Source organism: Hypanus sabinus, unplaced genomic scaffold, assembly GCF_030144855.1.
Source record: "Hypanus sabinus isolate sHypSab1 unplaced genomic scaffold, sHypSab1.hap1 scaffold_1564, whole genome shotgun sequence".
Classification (NCBI taxonomy): domain Eukaryota; kingdom Metazoa; phylum Chordata; class Chondrichthyes; order Myliobatiformes; family Dasyatidae; genus Hypanus; species Hypanus sabinus.
This window is the reverse complement of record NW_026779642.1, coordinates 9293-33202: the sequence shown is the minus strand read 5'-3', so window position 1 is coordinate 33202 and position 23910 is coordinate 9293. Positions and strand designations below refer to the sequence as shown.

Below are 23910 nucleotides of genomic sequence, written 5' to 3'. Positions count from 1 at the left end.
GCAGTGTTTGGGTAAATGAGACTCACCAAACTTTCTCCTGACTGAATTAATGGAAACTCCGAGTCAGAAGGGTTCTGTCGTATTGATGATCTCCGTCCTCGGGCTGGTTCACTTGTTGCTGTTCCCTCGTTTTCAGTTGTGGTTTGCTTCCAGTTGTGGGCGTCTCTTCCAATAAATCTCTCACCACAGGTCTAACTTCAACGAAAGAAGTAATGAATTATGTTACTAAAACAAACGAGAACAAAGCGTTAACCTGGCATTTAAATTTTGAACGCATATGTCATGATCCGAGTGAAGAAATCTGTAACTGTCCCTCAAACTTTACAAAACCTGATATGGGATACAAAGGAACACAGACAAAATGCTGGAGGAACTCATCAGGCCAGGCAGCATCTGGATGTCAACGCTCCTCTCTTCCAGTTGCTTAGTTCCTCCAGCATTTTGTGGCTGTTGCTTGGATTTCCAGCATCTGAAGATTTTCTCTTGCTTTTGATGGAATACAAGGAAGTCATCATTCAGTCATAGTATAAGATACAAGTCATAATTTATAACAGGAGAATTATGTGATAAAGTCATTTTAGTCTGCTCCATAATCAATCATGGAGGATTACTTTCCAACACCGTATTCCTGCTTCCTGCTATAATTCTCAACCTATTTAGCAATCCAGAACATGAATATACCCAAAGATAGCCTCCACCACTGTTTGTGGTGACAAATTCCTCAGATCAAACAACCTTTGGCTGAAGTAATGTCTCTCATCTCAGTTTTAAAGTGAAGTTTCTTTATCCTGAGGCAGCACTCTCAGATCCCAGACTCTCCGTCTAATCCAGACATACTCTCCATTCCCAATGTATCCAGGCTTGTTGTTATTCAGTTGGTGTAAATAATCTCTGCCGCCCCAACTTCACCCCACCCGCAACAACCCTAGATTTTACGGGGGCGGGGGTTGATTTATTTTTCAGCTGGTCTGGCACACCATTGTGGCCGAAGGGCCTGTTCCTGTGATGTACTGTTCCATGTTCTGTTCCATCTTCAGCATCTTGAGTTTCTGTTTGGCTCCCACTGGCAGATAGACAGGTGAGAATGAGGGGGAACTTCAAAACGTGAATTGATTTCTGAAACACCGGTCTATGTCTACTGGTGCAAATTTAATCACAGCCTCTCTCTGTGAGGGATGGAATGGGAACTCATTCTCTGCTTTGCTTCCAAAGAGACTTCAGAACCAAACATCTGAGCACAGAACAGAAATACTCGCTCAACTTCTCATAAACCCTGACAACTTGATTCCCTGATTCACTTTATCTGATTTAGACATGGGTGGTGTCCCAGGATCCAACCTCAGAGGGTCACAGCCCGCACATCTTTTCCACATCTCACTCTGAGAGATTCGCGCTAGCAATATCCAGCCACCTGAGACGTCTGCTTCATTGCGGAAGGAGGAACATTCAGCCGCATCTGAAAAAGCACCAACGTGGACCGAAGCCCAAACACTGCCAGTCCCATATTCCTGGAAACCACATCCCAAGATTGTATCTGAAGCACCAACTCTCCCAGGGCTCTTTGCTGCCGGTAATATGCGGCAGCGTCTCAGCTAATCCCAGTTCATAAAACTTACACTCCCACACCAACCCGTGACAGAACTGGAGCCTGATGATCCTTTTTCTAGACGGGGATTTGCTCTAAAACATGGGCCTTGGACCACAAAGAGGGTGCTGATACATTTTAGCTTGTTCCCACAGTTTCATTGAACACAGTTGTTCATTATTTTATTGAGTGCGGAGTAGCCCAGGTCAATTAGTAGCCATTTTCCCCGTCGGGTAACAGGAAGAAAATGTTTTAAATATGAAATTGAAAATATAGCACTGGAAACTCAGTGCAGGAGATTTCATTTTGTTCTTTTGATGCAGAAACGATTGACTGACTGCAAGATGTGTGACACCCAGAACAGAATTGCATAGATGCAATCCCTACAATCATCTTCATTCCATCCCGAACAGTAAATAGACAATGGGGCAGAAGTAGACCAATCGGTTCTTTGAGCCTACACCGCCATTTAGAGATCATGGCTGATCATTAACTATCAATACCCGGTACCTGCCTTGTCCCCATAACCCTTGATTCCCCTATCCATATGATAACTATCTAGCTCCTTCTTGAAAGCATCCAGAGAATTGGCCTCCACTACCTTCCGAGGCAGTGCATTCCAGACCCCCACAACTCTCCGGGAGAAGAAGTTTTTCCTTAGAGTTAAGGAACGAATTTCCTAAATGACCTACCCCTTATGCTCAAACCATGCCCTCTTGTACTGTACTCTCCCAGCATCTGGAACATATTTCCTGCCTCTATCTTGTCCAATCCCTTAATAATCTTATTTGTTGCAATCAGATCCCCTCTAAATCTCAGTAATTCCAGCGTATACAAGCCCAGTCTCTCTAACCTCCCTGCGTAAGACAGTCCGGACATCCCAGGAATTAACCTTGTGAATCTACATTGCCTTCCTCCAGAGCCAGGATGTCCTTCCTTAACCCTGGAGACCAAAACTGTAGACAATACTCCAGGTGTGGTCTCACCAGGGCCCTGAACAAATGCAAAAGGATTTCCTTGCTCTTGTACGCAAATCCCGTTGTAATAAAGGCCAACATTTCATTAGCCTTCTTCACTGCCTGCTGCACTTGCTCATTCACCTTCAGTGACTGATGAACATGGACTCCTAGATCTCTTTGTATATTTCTCCCTTACCTAACTTTACACACTTCAGATAATAATCTGTCTTCCTGTTCTTACTCCCAAAGTGGATAACCTCACACTTATTCACATTAAACGTCATCTGTCAAGTATATGCCCACACACCCAGTCTATCCAAGTCACCCTGAATTCTCCTAACATCCTCATCACATGTCACACTGCCACCCAGATTAGTATCATCAGCAAATGCTGAAAGCATCCTCGTATCTGAGGCCACTCTCTCTCCGCTGAGAGTCAGCAACCAGAGAGCGATAAACACGTTCAACACTCTCTGCAGCTCTGGTGAGCGGTTGCCCTGGTGACGGAGGAAGTGACTCGCAAAGATAACCGAGCGTGGAAATAACAAACTCGGTGTGACACGTTCTCAGTTTCATTGCGACAAAATTAAACTGAACATTCAGCCATTTTGTAATGGTGATACTAAAATTTCACTGGTTGTTTTTACCCCTTCGAGGTGCATTCCGTAAATTTCATGGTGGTTCCAGCTCTACAGAGCTCTCAGCAGTGCTGACGCTGGTCCAAAATAAATCGCAGTGCTGGATACGACCTATAAGTTAAATGTAATATAAGTTAAATATGGCCCTTGTGGCTAAAAGGATCAGGGAGTATGCAGGGAAAGCAGGTACAGGGTTCTGAGTTGGATGATCAGCCATGATCATACTGAATGGCGGTGCAGGCTCGAAGGGCCGAATGGCCTACTCCTGCACCTATTTTCTATGTTTTCTATGACCTGTCTACAATAAATGTCGATTATGTGTAGACGTTTCAATTGAGATTCACAGAGCCCTTACAGCACAGACACAGGGTTGTTAAAGTCCATCCAGTCAGTGCCATGTCTGGTGTGGTTCCATCCCCCTGCACCCAGACCACAGCCTCTATACCTCCCTCATCCATGTACCTCCCCAAACACCTCTGAAATACCACAATCGGACCTTCATCTCTTACATCTGCTGGGAACTTGGTCCGCATTCTCACCACCCACTGAGTGAAGTAGTTCTCCCTCAGATTACACTTAAATGTGTCACTTTTAACCTTAAATCCATGATTTTACCCAATCTGTTGGGGAAATGACTAACTGCATTCACGCTATTTATACCATCACAGATTTCTATATCCCTAGCTTGGCTTCCCGACCCAGGGTCCTGGATCCTTCCTTTAACTGTAGTGGCAAATGGCATAAAAAAAGTTGTAATCCTGCTAGGATACCCCGTCATTCCCCTGTATTCCAGGTAATCGAGTTCTAACCTGTTCAACCTATCACTATAATTATTTCCTGAAACACTAGCAATGTCCGTGTAATTTTCCCTACACTCTTTCACGCTTATCGACATCTTTCCTCCAAGTAGCTTGCCAGAACTGCACTCAATTCTGTTTTGTTTTTTTTTTTGGATTCTCGGCGTCTTTTACAACATTAGCATTAATATCCCGGCCCCTCTTCGCAATAGCCTGTTATAATGGAAAATATGTCCTAAACTCTCTTTACAACTCTGGTGCTACCTTAAAGGAATTGTGGATCTGTAACACCCACGGCACGACAATCGGGATCAAAACAGTTATTTACACCAAGCAGTAAGCCTGATCAACACCTCTACTCACTAACCCACCCTTCACATCCCACCCACTTACAGTTTAACATTTCCTGACAGTTCTAGGCACTCCACTGTCTAAAGTGACTTTATGTACAGACAGTCAATATCATTTTCTGTAGGTCCATACTCTCCTGTGCCTAATGTCACTTTATGGACATAGAATCAATTTCAGTCTCGTATGTCTAGACACTCCTGTGTCTATCGTCACTTCATGGGCACAGAATCAATGTTAGTCTCATATGGCCAGACACTGCTGTGCCTATCGTTACTCTACGGACATAGAATCAACGTCAGTCTCACATGGCCAGACACTCTTGTGTCTATCGTCACTTTTTGGACACAGAATCAATGTCACAGACCAGAGAATTGTGCAATATTGCAAAGGGAGAATGGCTGACTCAAAAAATGAAATTATGTTGAAGGCCATATTAACAACAGCAAAGAAATGCACTAGAAAATTTACTGGAATTACGAAAACCTCCTCTGCATGAAGAATAGGATCAGCAGACGGATCCATCCTAACAGATCCAGATAAAGTATGTGAGAGGTGGATTCAGTATATAGAGCAGCTTTTTGAGATAATAGAGGGGAACCCCCATATATGAACCACCCTAATTCTGGCCCACCTATTACCAAAGAAGAAATGACGAAAGCAATGAAAACAGTGAAATAAGGTAAAGCCACCGGACCTGATGGAATTTCAGTGGAAATGATACAAACCCCAGAAGATCTGGGCATAGATATTCATTTTGAAGAGTTTAATGACATATATAAGTCTGGTGTATTGCCTGACGATCTCTTGAAATCAGTATTTATAACTCTGCCTAAAATTCCTGGAACTATGGACTGCGAAAATTATAGAACAATTAGTCTCCTGAGTCACCTAATAAAGATTTTGTTGAGAATTGTCTCAGTCAAGTTAAAAACAAGTTAAGGCCAGAAACTTCTAAACTGCAATATGGGCTTATGCAGGAGAGAGGAACTAGGAACGCAATTTTCATGCTACAAATGTTTTCAGAAAGGGCAATTGAATATCAAAATGATATCTTTTTATTTTTATTGATTTCACTAAAGCATTTGGCAAAGTGCAACATGAAAAATTATTTCAAGTTCTCACTTAACTAAACATTGACGGAAGGGAAAAATAAACGCTTCAAAATTTATATTGGAATCAAATAATGGCGGTAAAAAATGATGATAATATAAGCAGTTGGACTAAAATTCAACGGGGAGTTAGACAGGGATGCGTTGCCTCGCCGGAATTATTTCACATCTATACTGAAATGATTCTCAGAGAAACAGAAGACCTAGATGGGATAAAAATTGGAGGTGCTTACATCAACAACATAAGATACACAGATGATACCACCCTAACAGCAAGTGCTGCAGAAGACCTACAAATCCTCCTAGACAAATTAGTACAAACAAGTGCAGACTTTGGTCTAACCATCAACGGTTAAAAAAAACAAATATATGGTAATGTAAAAAGAGCAGCATACTCCCAACTGCCAATTTCTCATCGGTAACCAAGAGGTTGAACAAAAGACCAGTTTTAAATACCTTGGTCGCTTTATATCACAAGATGCTAGAAATAAAGTAGAAACAAAAAGAAAAATGGCCATTGCCAAAACCAACTTCCAAAAAATGAAACCCATTTTTAACAACAGACACATTTCTATGACAACAAAGCTTAGGCTACTAAAATGCCGCATCTGGTCAATCTTGCTGTATGTTTCCGAAACATGGACTGTAACACCAGAACTCCAAAGAAACATAGAAGGAACAGAAATGTGTTTTTTTAGAAGAATGCTGGAAATATCACATAGAGACAGGGTAGCTAACGAGACAGTACCCCAACGTACCCACACCAAAAGATCTTTAATGAGAACATTAAATGAGAGGAACCTTAATTTCCTCGACCATGTCATCAGAAAGGAAGAAATAGAATGCCTTACGTTGCAAGGCTGTATGCCTGGGAAACGCGGAAGAGGGAGACAAAGAAGAACATATATGGACACTGTGAAATAACTAACAGATTTAAGTGTACGATATATTATTGCCGCTGTGTGGGGTCATCAGATGTTGAGACCCATGATCGCCCAGGTGTGTAATGCGCAAGTCGCATGCAGAAGAAGAATCAATGTCAGTCTCATCTGTCCAGACACTCCTGTGCTTAACGTCACTTCATGGACACAGAATCAATCTTTTTAAACTATCATACTTCATGTATAGTGTCTTGTTTATTATTGTGGTCTCCATCATATTGATTTTTTCCTCTGTCCTGAGTAACAATTACTTTGTTCTCCTTTACACTTGTTACTGGAATGACATTAAACAATCTTGAATATTGAAACCTGGGTAAAATACCACGACCAACCACATTATCTATATTCCCTTTTGATTTCATGATCTCCTATAATGTCACCCTCATTCTCCTCTGCAATGAAGATCCAGCTCGGCCAAAAGCTTCCTATGACTCGGCCCTCTAGTCCAGGCAAAATATTCAGCAAACTCTTCTGCAACCTCTCCAGCTTGATAATATATTTTCTACAGTAGGGTGAACACAACGGTACATAATACTTTGTGTAGCCATGTACATTCATGTACAAATCAATGGCATGAATAACAAATTACAGAGGTCTCAACCCTGACACTCACATCCCACTCGTCACAAGGCTCCATTCGCTGGAACCATCTACATTCATCCCCCTCTCCTTCTTATTCTCGAACCGGGTGTGAATCCACCTCACCAGCTCCCTGTGAATCCCACGTGACCGAACCTTCCCGATCAGCTGCCATGCGGGACCTTGTTACAGACTTTACCAAAGTTCAGATGAACATCACTTCCCAAATTCGCCTAACTCCCTAGTTCATTCTTAAATAATCTCCAAGCTACTTGACAGATATGATATCTTATTGGACAGTGTAGACTGTGATTTCCCCATAACCAATGCCCAACCCCGCGTGATTTCAGCTTCACTGCAGTCTGAGAAAATTCCGATCCCAGCTGTCGAATTACCAACCTGGACTGAAACACGTATACTGTCAGTTCCATATCCTCAGAGTCACCGGCTCAATATCATCACTCATACAAAGACACCTTGGTGCCGGCAATTTGCTGGGGTTTTCCTGCCATTTCCGATTCACAAACTAAGGTGTAATTGGACCCTAATGACCCTCTGCCGGGGCCGGTGCTCAGGCTGGCTCCCCGGTCTGCATAGATGATGTGGATACACTTCAGCCTGTCCCCAGCAGCTAAACTGAGCACATTTGATCCCTATGTTATCGTTGTGTGGGATTTTGTCCAGCAGAGCGGGCTGCCATGTTTCCTGCAGTGTAGCCGGAACAAAATGTGAAATTATGAAGTAGATAATGCTGGAAACTCAGTACATCAGACTACATCTCTGAAAGGACAAATGGTGGAAGACCCAGTTCCAGAACTGAGACTGTCCAAGATGCTGCCGATCTGCTGAGCGTTTCCAGTGTTTTCTCATCCTTACGTTAAATTTCCTGCAACTGTAGCATTTCTCCCTCTTCATTTAAATGCACAGATAGCAACTGATTGCCACCCTGAACTGTAAATGCCACTCCACCCCAACTACTCTGTTAGATCTGAGTTCATTCAGACCCTGGTGTAACAGATCCCACACAGTCAATGCTCACAGCATCCTTTCCTCCCGCTATCACTCTGTTGCCTTTGCTCCCGAGGCCACTGTCTCTAAGCTGAGAGGCGGTGACCACAGAGCGATAAAAAGAGCAACACTTGCTGCAGCCCTGACGGGCTGTTACCCTGGAAACAGAGGAAGTGGCTCACCGAAAGTAACCGACAAAGGAAATAACAAGCTTAACATCAGATGCTATGAGTTCCATTATGACAAAGATTAACACTGCAGCCATTTTGTAACGGTGAAACTAAAATTGAAATGGCTGCATTTTCCCTGCGACATGCTGTATTCAATTAAACCTCTGGTGTTTCTAGTTATCAAAAAAAAAAAAAAGAAAACTCAATCCTGGAAAAGGGGCAAAACAAAACTTCACAATGAGGAAAAAGTTTAGAAGAACGATTGCTGAAATATATCATTGTGGCAATCGGATAGCCTGAATTGTTGAACAAGATGTTTGATATATATATAACTGAGGTAATGGGATACAGACTGGACAGAGGTTGAACAAGATGGTTGACATATATCATTGAGGTGGGGGCATACAGACTGGACAGAGATTGAACAAGTTGGGCACGGAATAAGCAGATGGAACCAGGTGGGAGAAGGAATCAAGTGCACTCTCTGATGGTGGTCCAGTAATACAGATCCTGAAATAATAGTATACACTAGTAGATAACAGCTTCCAATATAACAACGCCAGAAAAAAACAATAAGAACTTCAGTATATTTCCTTTTCCACTCTACAGGCTGTATCAATGCACCGCAGAAAGTATCCCATCTCGATGCTTCATATCTTCATACGGCTACTGCTCTTCCTTTAACTGAATGAAATAGCGGAGAACTGTGGACACAGCTGACCACATCATAGAAACCATCTTCCCCTCCATGGACTCTGTCTACACTTCCCACTGACTCAGTAAAGCAGCCAACATTATGAAAGATCCCCACAACCCTGAACATTCTCACTTCTCACCCTCCCATCGGGGCGAAGAAAAAATTAGACAGAAACATGCCACCGGGCACAAGGACGGTGTCCATTCTGCTGTTAGAAGCGAACAGCTTGATGAGTGAACTTCTGACCTCACAGTCTAAATCGATGTGACCTTGCACCACATATCTACCTGCACTGCACTTTCTTTGTAACCAGAATGATTTGCTTTACTTCAATGTACTACTGCAATGTATTGATCTGTGTGGAGAATACCGGATACACGATTTTCACTCTACCTCTGTACATGGAAAACAAAATAAAGATTCTCCATTTCAATCGTGTGGGAATATTAGACAGCCTGTGTTGCTCCTTTGGGAATTCCGGAGCGAGTGTACACATTTCCGAGAAACCCAGATAAATGAACAAGACTTAATTCTCGCATTAATAGGGCCAGATATCGGGAAACACGGTCAGCATTTCGGCAAGTCGTAGCAATGGAAAGAAGATGGAAATAAACCGCCCAGTCTCCCGAGAGGACGTGAGAGATCTGGATCTCACTGTCCTGTCTGAACAGGGAAGATGAAACTACTCATACACGTGGAGGAGTCTCCCGTGGGTGCGATTACTCTGTTTAACCCTCGAGTCTGCAAGAACACAACGGGCCGAACGGCCGCTTTCAGTTTGCAGGAAATATTTAAAACAATTATCGATCCCAGTCGTCGATCCAGGTGAAGTTCGGATCCGATACCGGGCCGGGTGATGGAGGTAAAGTTCACCAGGTACATCTTAATGGATGGGTTCAGTCTCGGCATCACCACCTCATCCCGCTCCCGGGACCAGAACACCAGGGGCTGAGCGGCGACTCATCTCAGGCAGTTCGGTGTGAAGGTCCCATAAACCGGACCGACCACGACACGTTGTGTCCAGGAAGCTGGGCGAGGCCGCCAGTTCGAGGAAGTTAACGGGACTCTCTGCCCAACGTGAGGTTCCCCGCCCCCGGGATCGACTTCAGTACTCACCGATGGGAAATTGTCGGTTGCGTTCAACCCCAGTGACCGGCCTCAATACTCACCGATGAGAACATCATCAATTTGTCCGGAGAGCAGCGAGATCCGTCCACCGGCTCCACGCCGACGATCAGCTTCAACAGAGAACGGAAAGAAAACCCCCGCCCATCCGGAGACTGTGAGAGCTGGGGCGGGGCCTCGGAAGCGAAAACCTGAGATGCTGCAGATCTGCGTTTGAAATGAGAGCGAAGAACCGGTGACTCTGCTCCTCGCCCCTCACACACTCTCCGACCTACCTGCCGCATTCCCCACATTATTCCATATTTACACCAGCTACATTTTTATTTTCCCTAAAATCTTCCCCGTCCCCATGGCTCCATCTCCCAGTTCTCAGAGTTAAGGGTTCGATTCCCATCCCGGTTTGACGTACAATTCCTACCTGAAAAGGAATTGTGCAGGCTATTTGAAATCAGTTCTATGTTTATAAACACTTTTTTCTATTCACATTCTTCCGGAGCGTCACTGGACAGGAACACTGAAACACCAAGTGAAAAACAGCAGGAGGAGGCCATTCAGCCCCTTTAACCATCAACAAGATGGCGGCTGCTCTCCCATCTCAGCCACATGTTTCTGTCCGATCCACATTGCCTCGATCCCTTCCGTCTCCACACATCTGCCGGCCTTTGTGTTTGTTTTATGTGAAGACGATCACTAAGGTGCTGCTCCTCCACCCTAAGGGCGGTTTCATCTTGACACAAGAGGAGGACGTTGATCGAAACGTCGGAATGGGAATCAGAATTAAAATGTCCGGCAACTGCAAAGTCCCCCTTGTGGCAGATGATACAGAGATGCTCGATGAAACGGTCTCCCAATTGATGGTGGGTCTCACCAATGTAAAGGAGGCCGCATTGGGAGCACGGGACACAATAAATTTCCCCAGTAATAGATTCGAGATGAAGTGTTGCCTCACCCGGAAGGACTGCTTTGTGTCTCTGAATGGAGGTGAGGGAGGAGGGGTACGGCAGGTGTAGCACTTAGGCTTATGCAGGGATAAGTATCTGGAAGAAGATTAGTGAGGGGAGATGAATGAACAAGGGAATTGTGGAGGGAGTGATCCCTGTTGAACCCTGTTTGTGACGTCCTAAACAGATTTGCATGAATGCAATCCCTAAATTCATTAGTTATCCATTTACTCAACAGAAACGTTATATATTCCATACAGTGAATGTTCAAGGCATCCGGGCACCCACACCGGTTCCTGAGGTCACTGAGGGGCGGTGACCAGAGAGCGATAAATATGTTCAACACTCTATAGCTTTGGTGGGCTTTCACCCTGGTGATCGAGGAACTGGCTCAGCAGAACTAACTGAAAATAGGAAATAAGGAATTCAACTTCACATGCTCTTTTTCATGAATTTATGAACATTTGGAGAGGCAAGGAATTATTACGAATAGACAGCTTGGCTTTGTCAAAGGCAGGTTGTGCCTTACCGGCCTGATTGAATTTTCTGAGGATGTGACTAAACACATTTACAGAGGTAGAGCAGTAGATGTAGTGTATACGGATTTCAGCAAGGCACTTGATGAGGAACCCATGCAAGGCTTATTGAAAAATTAAGGAGGCATGGGATCCAATCGGACATTGCTTTGTGGATTCAGAAATGTATTGCTCACAGAACGCAAAATTGTTTGTAGATGGTTCATATTCTGCCTGGACGTCGCTGACTAGTGCTGTTCCTCAGGGATACGTTCTGGCACCACTTCTCTTCGTAAGTTTTATAAAGGACCTGGATGAGGAAGTGGCGGGATAGTTTAGTACATTTACTGATGACACAAAGGTTAGGGGTATTATGGATCGTTTGGAGGGCTGTCGAGGTTATAGCGGGACCCCGACTGGAAGCGAAACTAGGCTGAGAAGTGGAAGATGGAGTTCGACCCAGATAAGTGTGAGGTGGTTCACTTTAGAAGGTAAATATGATGGCAGAATATAGTATGAATGATAAGACTCTTGGCAGTGAGGAGGATCAGGGGGATCTTGGGGTCTGAGTCCATAGGACACTCAAAAATGCTGCGCAGCCTGACTGTGTGGTTCAGAAGGCATACGGTGTATTGGCCTTCATCAACCTTGTGATTGAGTTCAAGTGCCAAGAGGTAATCTTACTGTTATATAGGACCCTGGTCAGACCCCACTTGGAGTACTGTGCTTGGAGTGCAGTTCTGGTCGCCTCACTGCGGGAAGGATGTGGAAGCCATAGAAAGGGTGCAGAGGATATTTACAAGGATTTCTCTGGATTGTGGAGCATGTCTTATGGGAATAGGGTGAGTGAACTCGGCCTTTTCTTCTCGGAGCGACGGAGGATGAGAGGTGACCTAATAGAGGTGCATAGAATGATGACTGGCAAGATCGTGTGGATAGTCAGAGGCTTTTTCTCAGGGCTGAAATGGTTTACACGAGAGGGCACAATTTTAAGATGCTTGCGAGAAGGTACAGAGGCAATGTAAGGGGTAAGTTTTTTACTCAGAGAGTGCTGAGTGCGTGGAATGGGCTGCCGGTGACGGTGGTGGAGGTGGATACAACAGGGCCTTTTAAGAGACTTTTGGATAAGTACATGGAGATAAAAAGAAGAGGGCTGATGGGTAACCTTAGGAAATTTCTAAAGTAGGTTCATGTTTGGGAGAGCACTGCTGGGCGAAGGGCCAGTGTATTATGCTGTGGGTTCTCTATGTTTCTCTACTTCTATCTTCTCAGTTTATTCTATACAGTCAATGCTCACAGTATCCTTTCCTCCCACTATCATACTGTTGCATTTGCTCCTGAGGCCACTGTCTCTGCACTGAGAGGCGGTGACCACAGAGCGATAAAAAAATGTGCAACTCTTCTTGCAGCTCTAGTGGGCCGTTACCCTGGAAACAGAGGAAGTGGCTCACCAAAAATAACCGAAAAGGAAAATAACAAACTCAACATCGTATGCTGTGAGTTTAATTATGATAAAGTTTAACACTGCAGCCATTTTGAATCGAAGAATCTAAAATTGTAAAGTCGGCTTTTAACGTGCTGTTTACAATAATACTCATAGTTCTGGCTAACAAAACATGACAATAGTTAGCGATCAATAATATATTAACCTCTGCCGTGAATATACCCAGTGACAGCCCCAATCACCATCTGTTGCAACAGACTCCACAGATCGATCACTCTTTGGCTGAAGAAGTTTCTCTCAGTTTTAAAGGGAAGCTTGTTTATTCCGAGGCTGTCCTCTCAGACCCCAGACTTGGATCTAAAACTGTGATATCTCAGGGTCAAACAGCTGAATCTGCCACTCACCGACTCCCGAATCCTCACACATGGTCCGCACATCTCACAGCGAGTGGTGTAATCAGAAATTTCCCCACAACCAATGCCCAACGCCCCGAGCCTTCTGATTCACTGTGAAAGGAGGATCATCCAGCCCCCACCTGTGGAAGTACTGACCTGGGCCAAATCCCCGATACTGACAGGTCTAAATGCCCAGTGTTTCCCAGGTCACAGTTCACTCAGCAGCTCGCCCAGGACTCCTTGTCGCCAGTCATGTGCTGCAGTGTCTCGGCCATTCAGAGTTCAAACAGCAACACTCCGACATCAACCTGTGGCAGAACGGGAACCTGACTGGGTCAGAGATACTGATAGCTACATAGGCCCGGCCCAGTGTTTCCCAGGTCACAGCTCACTCAGCAGCTCGCCCAGGACACCTTGTCGCCAGTAATGTGCTGCAGTGTCTCGGCCATTCAGAGTTCAAACAGCAACACTCCGACATCAACCTGTGGCAGAACGGGAACCTGACTGGGTCAGAGATACTGATAGCTACATAGGCCCAGTGTTTCCCAGGTAACGGCTCACTCAGCAGCTCGCCCAGGAGTCCTTGTCGCCAGTAATGTGCTGCAGTGTCTCGGCCATTCAGAGTTCAAACACCAACACTCCGACATCAACCTGTGGCAGAACGGGAACCTGATGAACCTCTGACTGAGCCGGAGAGCGGGCTGGAAAACCTGGGCGCGGGGCACCAGCAGGCGGGTATAATCTTTCACATTGTCTCCACCAGCTAAACTGAACACATTTTATCATTATCCTATTGTTCTCTATAGGTCCTATAGAGAACATTATCCTACAGGTTTCTATTCTTTGGAGCGTAGAAGGTTGAGGGGGGATTTGATCGAGGTATTTAAAATTTTGAGAGGGATAGATAGAGTTGACGTGAATAGGCTGTTTCGATTGAGAGGAGGGGAGATTCAAACGAGAGGACATGATTTGCGAGTTAGGGGGTAAAAGTTTAAGGGAAACACGAGACGGTATTTCTTTACTCAGAGAGTGATAGCTGTGTGGAATGAGCTTCCTGTAGAAGTAGTAGAGGCCAGTTCAGTTATGCCATTTAAGGTAAAATTGGATAGGTATATGGACAGGAAAGGAGTGGAGGGTTATGGGCTGAGAGCGGGTAGGTGGGACTAGGTGAGATTAAGAGATCGGCACGGACTAGGAGGGCCGAGATGTCCTGTTTCCATGCTGTGATTGTTATATGGTTATATGGTTAAATGAGATCTTGCCCAGCAAAATTGGACATCACATTTCCTGCAGGCTAACAGAAATAAAACACGTTTAATATAAAATTGAAAGTAAAGTGCTGGAAACTCGGAACATCAGATTGGATGTGTGTAAAGAGAAACTGTTGAAAACCCAGTAGCAGACCTGATCAACTGAACGGTTCCAGCATTTTCTCCTTTTTACTTTAAATGATGCACAACTATTGACTGATTACAAGATGTTTGTGACGGCCTGAACAAATGTACACAAATGTAAGTCCCACATTCATTAGTTTTCTTTTCATTCCAACACAGGGTTAGTACAGTCGACACATTCAATACTCACAGCATCCATCCCACCCCACTATCAATCTGTTACATCTGATCCCGAGGCCACTGACTCTGCCTGAGGGATATTGACCAGAGCGATAAAGATGTACGCCAATCCCTGCAGGTCATAAGGGCTGTTACCCTGACAACGGAGAATGTGACTCTTCAAAAATGACTGATAAAGATGCAGCAAGTTTCCTCATGGCAAATGTTGAAAGTTGAAAATAAAATTGTAATGGTGTCTTTTCTCCCGCTCATGCTACATTAAATAAATCCTCTGGTAGTTCAGATAACAAAAAAGCGATTTCAGGAATAACCCAGTGAGACAAAATACTTCACAATGAAAACAATGTAGCAGAAAGATTGTTGATATATCATCATTGGTGAGATACAGACTGGACAGAAATTGAACAAGATGGTTGTTATATATCTTTGAGGCGGCGGGGTACAGAATGGACGAAGGTTGAACAAGATGGTTGATATATATCTTTGAGTTGGTGGGATAGAGGTTGGACAGAGGTTGAACAAGATGGTTGATATATGTCATTGAGGTGGTGGGATACAGTCTGGACAGAGGTTGAACAAGATGGTTGATATATATCATTGGGGTGGTGGGATACAGACTGGACAGAGGTTGAACAAGATGGTTGATATATATCATTGAGGTGGTGGGATACAGACTGGACCGACGTTGAACAAGATGGTTGATATATATCATTGTGGTGGTGGGATACAGACTGGACAGAGGTTGAACAAGATGGTTGATATATGTCATTGAGGTGGTGGGATACAGTCTGGACAGAGGTTGAACAAGATGGTTGATATATATCATTGGGGTGGTGGGATACAGACTGGACAGAGGTTGAACAAGATGGTTGATATATATCATTGAGGTGGTGGGATACAGGTTGGACAGAGGTTGAACAAGATGGTTGATATATGTCATTGAGGTGGTGGGATACAGTCTGGACAGAGGTTGAACAAGGTGGTTGATATATATCATTGGGGTGGTGGAACACAGACTGGACAGAGGTTGAGAAGATGGTTGATATATATCATTGAGGTGGTGGGATGCAGACTGGACAGAGGTTGAACAAGATGGTTGATATATATCATTGAGGTGGTGGGATACAGACTGGACCGACGTTGAACAAGATGGTTGATATATATCATTGAGGTGGTGGGATACAGACTGGACCGACGTTGAACAAGATGGTTGATATATATCATTGAGGTGGTGGGATACAGACTGGACAGAGGTTGAACAAGATCGTTGATACATATAATTGAGGTGGCGGCAGACACTGTGAACTAAGATTGATCAAGATGGTTGATATAAATCTTTAAGGTCGTGAGATACAGGCTGGGCAGAAGTTGACCCAGATGGGCAGGAGACTGCATTGAATTGAATTGACTTTATACATGCGGAGTAAAAATATTTACGTTTCGTCTCCGTCTAAATGTGCAAAGTGCAATTTATAGTAATTTATAATAAATTGTTTATACGATTTACTATAACTAATTTATACTATTTACAACAGGTCAGTCAACATAAAATAGAAATATAATTGTATCAGCTTGAATTAATCAGTCTGATTGCCTGGTGCAAGAAGCTATCCCGGAGCCTGTTGGCCTGGCATTTCTGCTGTGATACCATTTCCCAGATGGCAGCAGCTGGAACAGTTTGTGGTTGGTGTGACTCGGCCATTTTTACACATCAGTCTCCGCAGAAGTCCAAATAGTGGGATGTTTATATGTAGTGATGCGCTGGGCTGTCCGCACCACTTTCTGCAGAGTCCTGGAATAGAGGAAATTACTGTTCTCATACCAGTGATGCAGCCAGTCAGGATGCTGTCAATTGTGCAACTGTAGATATTCCTGAGAATTTGGGGTGCCCTACCAATTTCTTCAACCATCTGAGGTGAAAGAGGCGCTGCTGTGCTCTTTTCACAACACAGCCAGTACGTACAAACAATGTGAGATCATCGGTGATATTTCTGCCGAGGAACTTGAAGCTCTCAACCCCAGATCCATTGATGTCAATAGGGGTTAGCCTGTCTCCATTCTTCGTGTCGTCCACAACCAGCTCCTTTGTTTTGGTGACAATGAGGGGGGAGGTTATTTTCTTGACACCACCGTGTCGGGGTGATGACTTCTTCTCTATACGCTGCCTCGTTGTTGTTTGGGATTTGGTCGATCAGTGTAGTATCATCCCCAAATTTAATTAGCAGATTGGAGCTGTGGGTGGTGACACAAGTTATGGGTGCACAGAGAGTAAAGGAGGCGGCTAAAGAGGCAACACTGAGGGACACCTGTGGGTCAGAGGGGCAGAGGTGAGGAAGCCCACACGTACTACTTGTCGGTGATCAACAGGAAGTCCAGGATCCAGCTACACAGGGCAGGGTGAAGGCCGAGGTCTCTGAGCTTCTTGTCGATACTTCACGCCTTCGTCTGGCTACTACTCTGCCCATGACTGCAAGGAACTGCAGAGAACTTCGGTCTACGCTGAGAATATCAGAGAAACAAGCGTTCCCTGCATGGATTCCTGCTACACATCTCCCAGCGTCGGAAAAGCAGGCCATGTACTCAAAGATCCTCACAAGCTGGACATTCTCGCCGCAAATCCAGGGCCCATTAGGGAAGAGATACAAAGGCCTTAAAGCGCGCACAACCGAGCTCCATGACTGCGATTATAAGCCAAATGAATGATAAAATGGACTCTACCTCACAATGTAACTCGACGTGACCCTGCGTCATGTGTCTATCTGCACTGTACCTATTCAGCGGCCATAATGCTTTGTTACACTTATTGTTTTGTCATAAATCAGCTCAATGTACTGTTGTAATGTATTGACCTGTGGTATGTTAGACAAGTTTTAACTGCAGCTCAGTTCGTGATGACTACAGTAGCATGAAAACGTGTGGGTACCCCTGGTCAAAATTTCTCTTACTGTGAATAGCTAAGCCAGTGAAAGATTACCTGATTTCCAAAAGGCACGAAGTTAAAGGTGACACATTTCTTTAATATTTTAAGCAGGATTACTCTTTTATTTCAATCTTTTACAGTTTCAGAATAATAAAAAAGGAATAGGGCCCGAAGCAACAGTTTGTGCACCCTGCATGGCAGCACATAGCAACACCCTATTATCCAGTATCATAGCCTGTAAACGCTTTTTTTAGCCAGTTAAGAGTCTTTCAATTCTTGTTGGGGGATTTCCGTCCATTCTTCCTTGCAAAAGGCCTCTAGTTCTGTTAGATTCTTGAGCCGTCCTGCATGTACTGTTCTATTGAGCTCTCTACACAGATTTCCGATGATGTTTAGGTCGGGGGATTTTGAGGGCCATGGCAAAACTTTCAGCTTATGCCTCTTGAGGTAGACTATTGTGGATTCTGAGGTGTGCTTAGGATCATTATCCTGTTGTAGAAGCCATCCTCTGTTCATCTTCAGCTTTTTTACAGACAGTGTGATGTTTGCCAATATTTTAACTGTAGCTCAGTTCGTGATAATTATAAACAAATTCCCGATTTTAATTGTCTGGAATTATTGGACACGACTGAGCCTCTGCTTTGGAACTTCAGATGGAAATTCGACTAACTGGGTTGTTGATTTGGAAATTCTGAAGGAAAACTTAACTGAGAAAACTTACATGAGAAGCTCAGATAAATGGAAAAATCTAAATCCTTACATAAATAAGTAATCTACCTATGCAATATTGGCTGCACTTTGGGAGGTCAAAACAGTGGAATGAAACATACTGCCATATTGCAGAAAAAAACATATTGTCCATCCACAACGAGAGGACGAGACAGATCTGGATCTCACTGCCTGTCTGGAAGGCCGAAAGGTGAAGCTACACGTTCACGTGGAGCAGTGGCTTGCAGGTCTGCGGAAAATTGTGAACAGCCGTTATTTCACAGTTACACCAGCTACAGAGTTAGTTTTTCTCTCGGAGGGAAATGGAAATAAATCAAAAACCGGGATATTCACTTTCTGATTTGTTCCACTTTGACGGGTGTTCGGTGCGCGACCAGGAGTATCGGAGTCCTGGTGGTTCCGCCTCCAATATTGGGTGGTGCAAACTGTGATCGATATCGCTGTGCACCAATGGTATTAGTGCAGCTCATAAACCCTCTATTGACTGCTGGGGTTCACGTGAATAGTAGCTCAGCCGTTAAACCGACCAAACTCGGGCACAGTAGTGCGTGGGTGACGTAAGGCACCGCGTACATGAGGGCAGATCCCCGTGTGGGGAACCCATGTGTGACGTCACATGTGGGGTGCGCTCGCATTTAAAAAAAAGCTCGATTGATGTTTCTTAAGATTTCAGTGGGACAACAGCATTAAGCCTGGGTTTCATCACTGAATCCATTGGCAGGTGTGTTCATTTTTCAACTCTACTGCTCCCAGTGTAGAGTGGCATCCTGCTTCAAAACATTCTCCAAGGTAACATGTCTGAACGACTGGCCTCCTGTCGCACTCACCTCAATGATAAGCCAATGCTTTGAGAGCTTGGCCATGACTACATCCGCAGCATGCTACCACCCACACTGGACTCCTCAACCATTTTCCTTCCGACACAACCGACTGTTCTTGCACTGCAGCATTTAACACCATAATTCCCTCCAGGCTGGACAGGAAGCTCAGAGACCTCGGCCTTGACCCTGCCTTGCGTAGCTGGATCCTGGTCTTCCTGTCAGATCGCCGGCAGGTGGTAACAGTGGGCCCCCCTCAACACCGGTGCTCCTCAGGGCTGTGTTCTAATCCTCCTCCATTAACCCGTGTACACCCATGACTGTGTTGCCGCCCACAGCTCCAATCTGCTAATTAAATTTGCTGACGACACTACATTGATAGGCCTAATCTCAAACAGTAACGAAGTGGCCTACAGGGAAGAGGTTATCACCCTGAAACAGTGGTGCAAGAAAACAACCTCTCCCTCAATTTCACAAAAACAAAAGAGCTGGTTGTGGATTACAGGAGAAATGGATACATGCTAACTCCTATTGATATCATTGGATCTGGGGTTGAGAGGGTAAGAGCCTCATGTACCTCGGTATAAACATCACTGAGTATCTCAAATGGTCTGTACATACTGGCTGTGTGGTGACAAAAGAACCACAGTGGCTCTTCCAGCTCAGACCATTGAAAAGATTGAAATGGGGACCTATATTCTAAGGATTTTCTACAGGGCCACAATTGAGAGCATCCTGACTGGATGCATCACTGCCTGGTATGGGAACCGTACCTCCCTCAATTCGCAGGACTCTGCAGAGAGTGGCGCGGACAGCCTAGTATATCTGTAGTTGTGAACTTCCCACAGTTTAGGACATTTACAAAGACAGGTGTGTTAAAAAGGGCCCCAAGAATCATTGGGGACCCGGGTCACCATGACCACAAACTTTTCCATCTGCTACCATCCTGAAATGGTACAGCAGCATAAAATCCGGGACGAAAGAGCTCCGGAACAGCTTCTTCCACGAGGCCATCAGACTGCTTAATTTATGCTGACTCAAATGTATTTTTATGTTGTGTTGACTATCGTGTTGAATATACTATTTATTTTAAATTAAATTGCAGATTGCTCATTTCGACGGAAACGTAACGTAAAGATTTTTAGTCCTCATATCCACGAAGGATCTAAGTAATAAAGCCAATTCATTTCAATTCTCCCGGATACGCTGAAGATCATCTAGGTGCTGCTCCAGATCCCTCACACAGTCTTCAAGGTGCTGCAGCTGGATCCCAGGACTCCAACAACCAGCACGAAGAACACAGAACCGGCATTTACTACACTAGGTACAGTGAGAGAGAAAACGTACCAGAGTCAATGACTTGTTTGAGCTCATAATTTTGTTTATCAATCTCCCCTCATTCTTCTATGTTCTGAAGAATGGTCCTCACTTGTTCATCCAGCCCCTGCAACGTCCTTGTCCATTTCCCCTGTACACTTTAAGCCTCATTTGCATCTATCTTGAAGGTAGGTGAACAAAAAACTGCAGATAATATCAGGCCTTACCAATGTCTTACAACTTCAGCATAACATCCGTCCACAGTACTTAGTAAATTGATTTATGAAGGCCAATAGGACTAAAGCTTTCTGTGCGATCCTATCTGCTTCTGCCGCCACTTCCCATGAATTAACCATATAAAACCATATAACAATTACAGCACGGAGGTATGCCATCTCGGCACTTCTGGTCCGTGCCGAACGCTTACTCTCACCTAGTCCCACTGGTCTGCACTCAGCACATAACCTCCCCACCATTCATTTCTTGTCCAGATACCTATCCAATTTTACTTTAAATGACAATACCGAACATGCCTCTACCACTTCTACTGGATGCTCGTTCCACAGAGATACCACTCTCTGAATAAAGAAATTCCCCCCCCCTCATGTTACCCTTAAACTTTTGCCCCCTAACTGTCAAATCATGTCCTCTTGTTTGAATATCGCCTACTCTAAATGGAAAATGCCTATCAACGTCAACTCGATCTATCACCTCATAATTTTAAATACCTCTATCAAGTCCCCCCTCAACCTTCTACGCTCCAAAGAATAAAGACCTAACTTGTTCAACATTTCCCTGTAACTTAGGTGCTGAAACCCAGGTAACATTCTAGTAAATCTTTAAAGTAGTAATAATGGAGCATTGCTGCTGCCATATCCCATTATGGTGCTATATTCCTTAGTGCCCTGCCGTTCACTGTGGAAGAACTACATTGTAAAGCCGCGCATTTTCTGCATTAAATTCCATTGGCCATTTTTTAGCTTTTTTTTTGCAGCAGAAGCAGATCCGTCTGCAAGCCATGATAGCCTTCTTCACTGCCCACTGCACCACAAACCTGGTTACAATCACGGATTTGATGATCCAGTTAACCACATTATCATCCAAACCACCGAGATACATGGAAAACATCAAAAGACCCAGATCGATCTCTGTGGCCCACTACTAGTTACAGGCCAACACGTACAAACAAGCAGGATGAACTCAGCAGGTCGGGCAGCGTCCGTTGAAATGAAAAGTCAACGTTTTGGGCCGAGACCCTTCGTCAGGACTGAAGAAGGAAGGGGCAGGGGCCCCATAAAGAAGGTGGGGACAGGGTGGAAAACCAATCAGAGGAAAGATCAAGGGGTGGGGGAGGGGAAACAGGAGGGTATAGGCAGGAGAGATGAAGAAGGAATGTAAGCTTGAAAGCACTATGGGTAGTAGCAGAAGGCAGAATCATGAGAGAGGTGATAGGCAGCTAGAAGAGGAGATAGAGTGAAAGTTGGTGGAAGGGAGAGGGAGGGAATTACCGGAAGTTGGAGAATTCGATGTTCATACCAATGGGAGAGGTTCCTCCCTCCTCCGATCACCTCTCTCCCCCAACTTTCTTTATGGGGCCCCTGCCACCTCCTTCTTCAGTCCTGACGAAGGGTCTTGGCCCAAACGTTGACTGTTCATTTCAACGGATGCTGTCCGACCTGTTGAGTTCTTCCAGCTTGTTTGTACGTGTTGATTTGACCACAGCATCTGAAGTGTACTTTGTGTTTACTAGTTACAGGCCTCCAGTCAGTGAGGCAACCCTCTACTACCACTCTCTGGCTTCTCCCACAAAGCCAATGTCTAATCCAATTTAATACCTCATCCTGAATGCGAGTAATTCACCCTACTGGATCAGTCTCCCATGCGCGACCTTTCCAAATGCATTAGTAAAACCCATGTAAACAATATACATTGCCTTGCCTTCATCCACTTTCCTGTTGTTCTGGATAGCAATAGCAGGATCAGTGCGAGTCAGCATGGATGTACGAAGGGGAAATCATGCTTGACTAATCTTCTGGAATTTTTTGAGGATGTAACTATGAAAACGAACAAGCGAGAGCCAGTGGATGTAGTGTACCTGGACTTTCAGAAAACATTTGATAAGGTCCCACATAGGAGATTAGTGGGCAAAAGTAGAGCACATGGAATTGGGGGTAGAGTACTAACATGGATAGAAAATTGGTTGGCAGACAGGAAACAAAGAGTAGGGATTAAAGGGTCCTTTTCAGAATGGCAGGTAGTGACTAGTGGGGTACCGCAAGGCTTGGCGCTGGGACTGCAGCTATTTACAATATACATTAATGATTTAGATGAAGGGATTAAAATTTAGATGAAGGGATTAAAAGTAACATTAGCAAATTTGCAGACGACACCAAATTGGGTTACAATGTGAAATATGAGCAGGATGTTGGGAGAATGCAGAGTGACTTGGACAGGTTTGGTGAGTGGGCAGATGTATGGCAGATGCAGGTTAATGTGGATAAATGTGAGGCTATCCATTTTGGTGGCAAGAAAAGGAAGGCAGATTGCTATCTGAATGGTGTCAAGTTAGGAAAAGGGGAGGTACAACAAGATCTAGGCGTCCTTTTTCATCAGAATGCCACTGAAAGTAAGCATGCAGGTACAGCAGGCAGTGAAGAAAGCTAATGGCATGTTGGCCTTCATAACAAGGTGAGTTAAGTATAGGAGCAAAGAGGTTATTATGCAGTTTTACAGGGCCCTGGTGAGACCACACTTGGAGTATTCTGTTAATTTTTGGTCTCCAAATTTGAGGAAGGACATTCTTGCTATTGAGGGAGTGCAGCGTAGGTTCACGAGGTTGATTCCCGGGATGGCGGGACTGTCATATGTTGAAAGAGTGGAGCGACTGGACTTGAAAATACTGGAATTTAGAAGGATGAGAGGGGATCCGATTGAAATATATAAGGTTGTTAAGGGATTGGACACGCTAGAGGCAGGAAACATGTTCCCGATGTTGGGGGAGTCCAGAACCAGAGGCCACAGTTTAAGAATAAGAGGTAGGCCATTTAGAACAGAGTTGAGGAAAAACTTTTTCACCCAGAGAGTTGTGGATCTATGAAATGCTCCATCTCAGAAGGCAGCGGAGGCCAATTCTCTGAATGCTTTCAAGAAAGAGTTAGATAGAGCTGTTAAAATTAGCGGAGTCAAGGGATATGGGGAGAGGGCAGGAACGGGGTACTGATTATGGATGATCAACCATGATCACATTGAATGGAGGTGCCCGCTCGAAGGGCCAAGTAGCCTACTCCTGCACTTATTT

The 23910-nt window shown here is 44.5% G+C and overlaps 1 protein-coding gene across 2 annotated transcripts in view; it reads right to left on the bottom strand.

Moving 5' to 3' along the window:
- The window catches only part of LOC132387147 (NACHT, LRR and PYD domains-containing protein 3-like), a 31134-nt gene extending 21115 nt beyond the window's left edge, over positions 1-10019 (bottom strand). Inside the window, exons 1-3 of one of the 2 annotated variants that reach the window (XM_059959500.1) lie at positions 10004-10019; positions 3192-3293; positions 27-191 (exon numbers count right to left, since the gene is read on the bottom strand). The gene's annotated coding sequence lies outside the window, so the exon portion shown is untranslated. Of the gene's footprint in view, positions 1-26; positions 196-3191; positions 3294-10003 lie in introns of those variants that run through there. The other variant, XM_059959501.1, reaches the window with a different exon arrangement.
- Positions 10020-23910: the final 13891 nt, after the last annotated feature.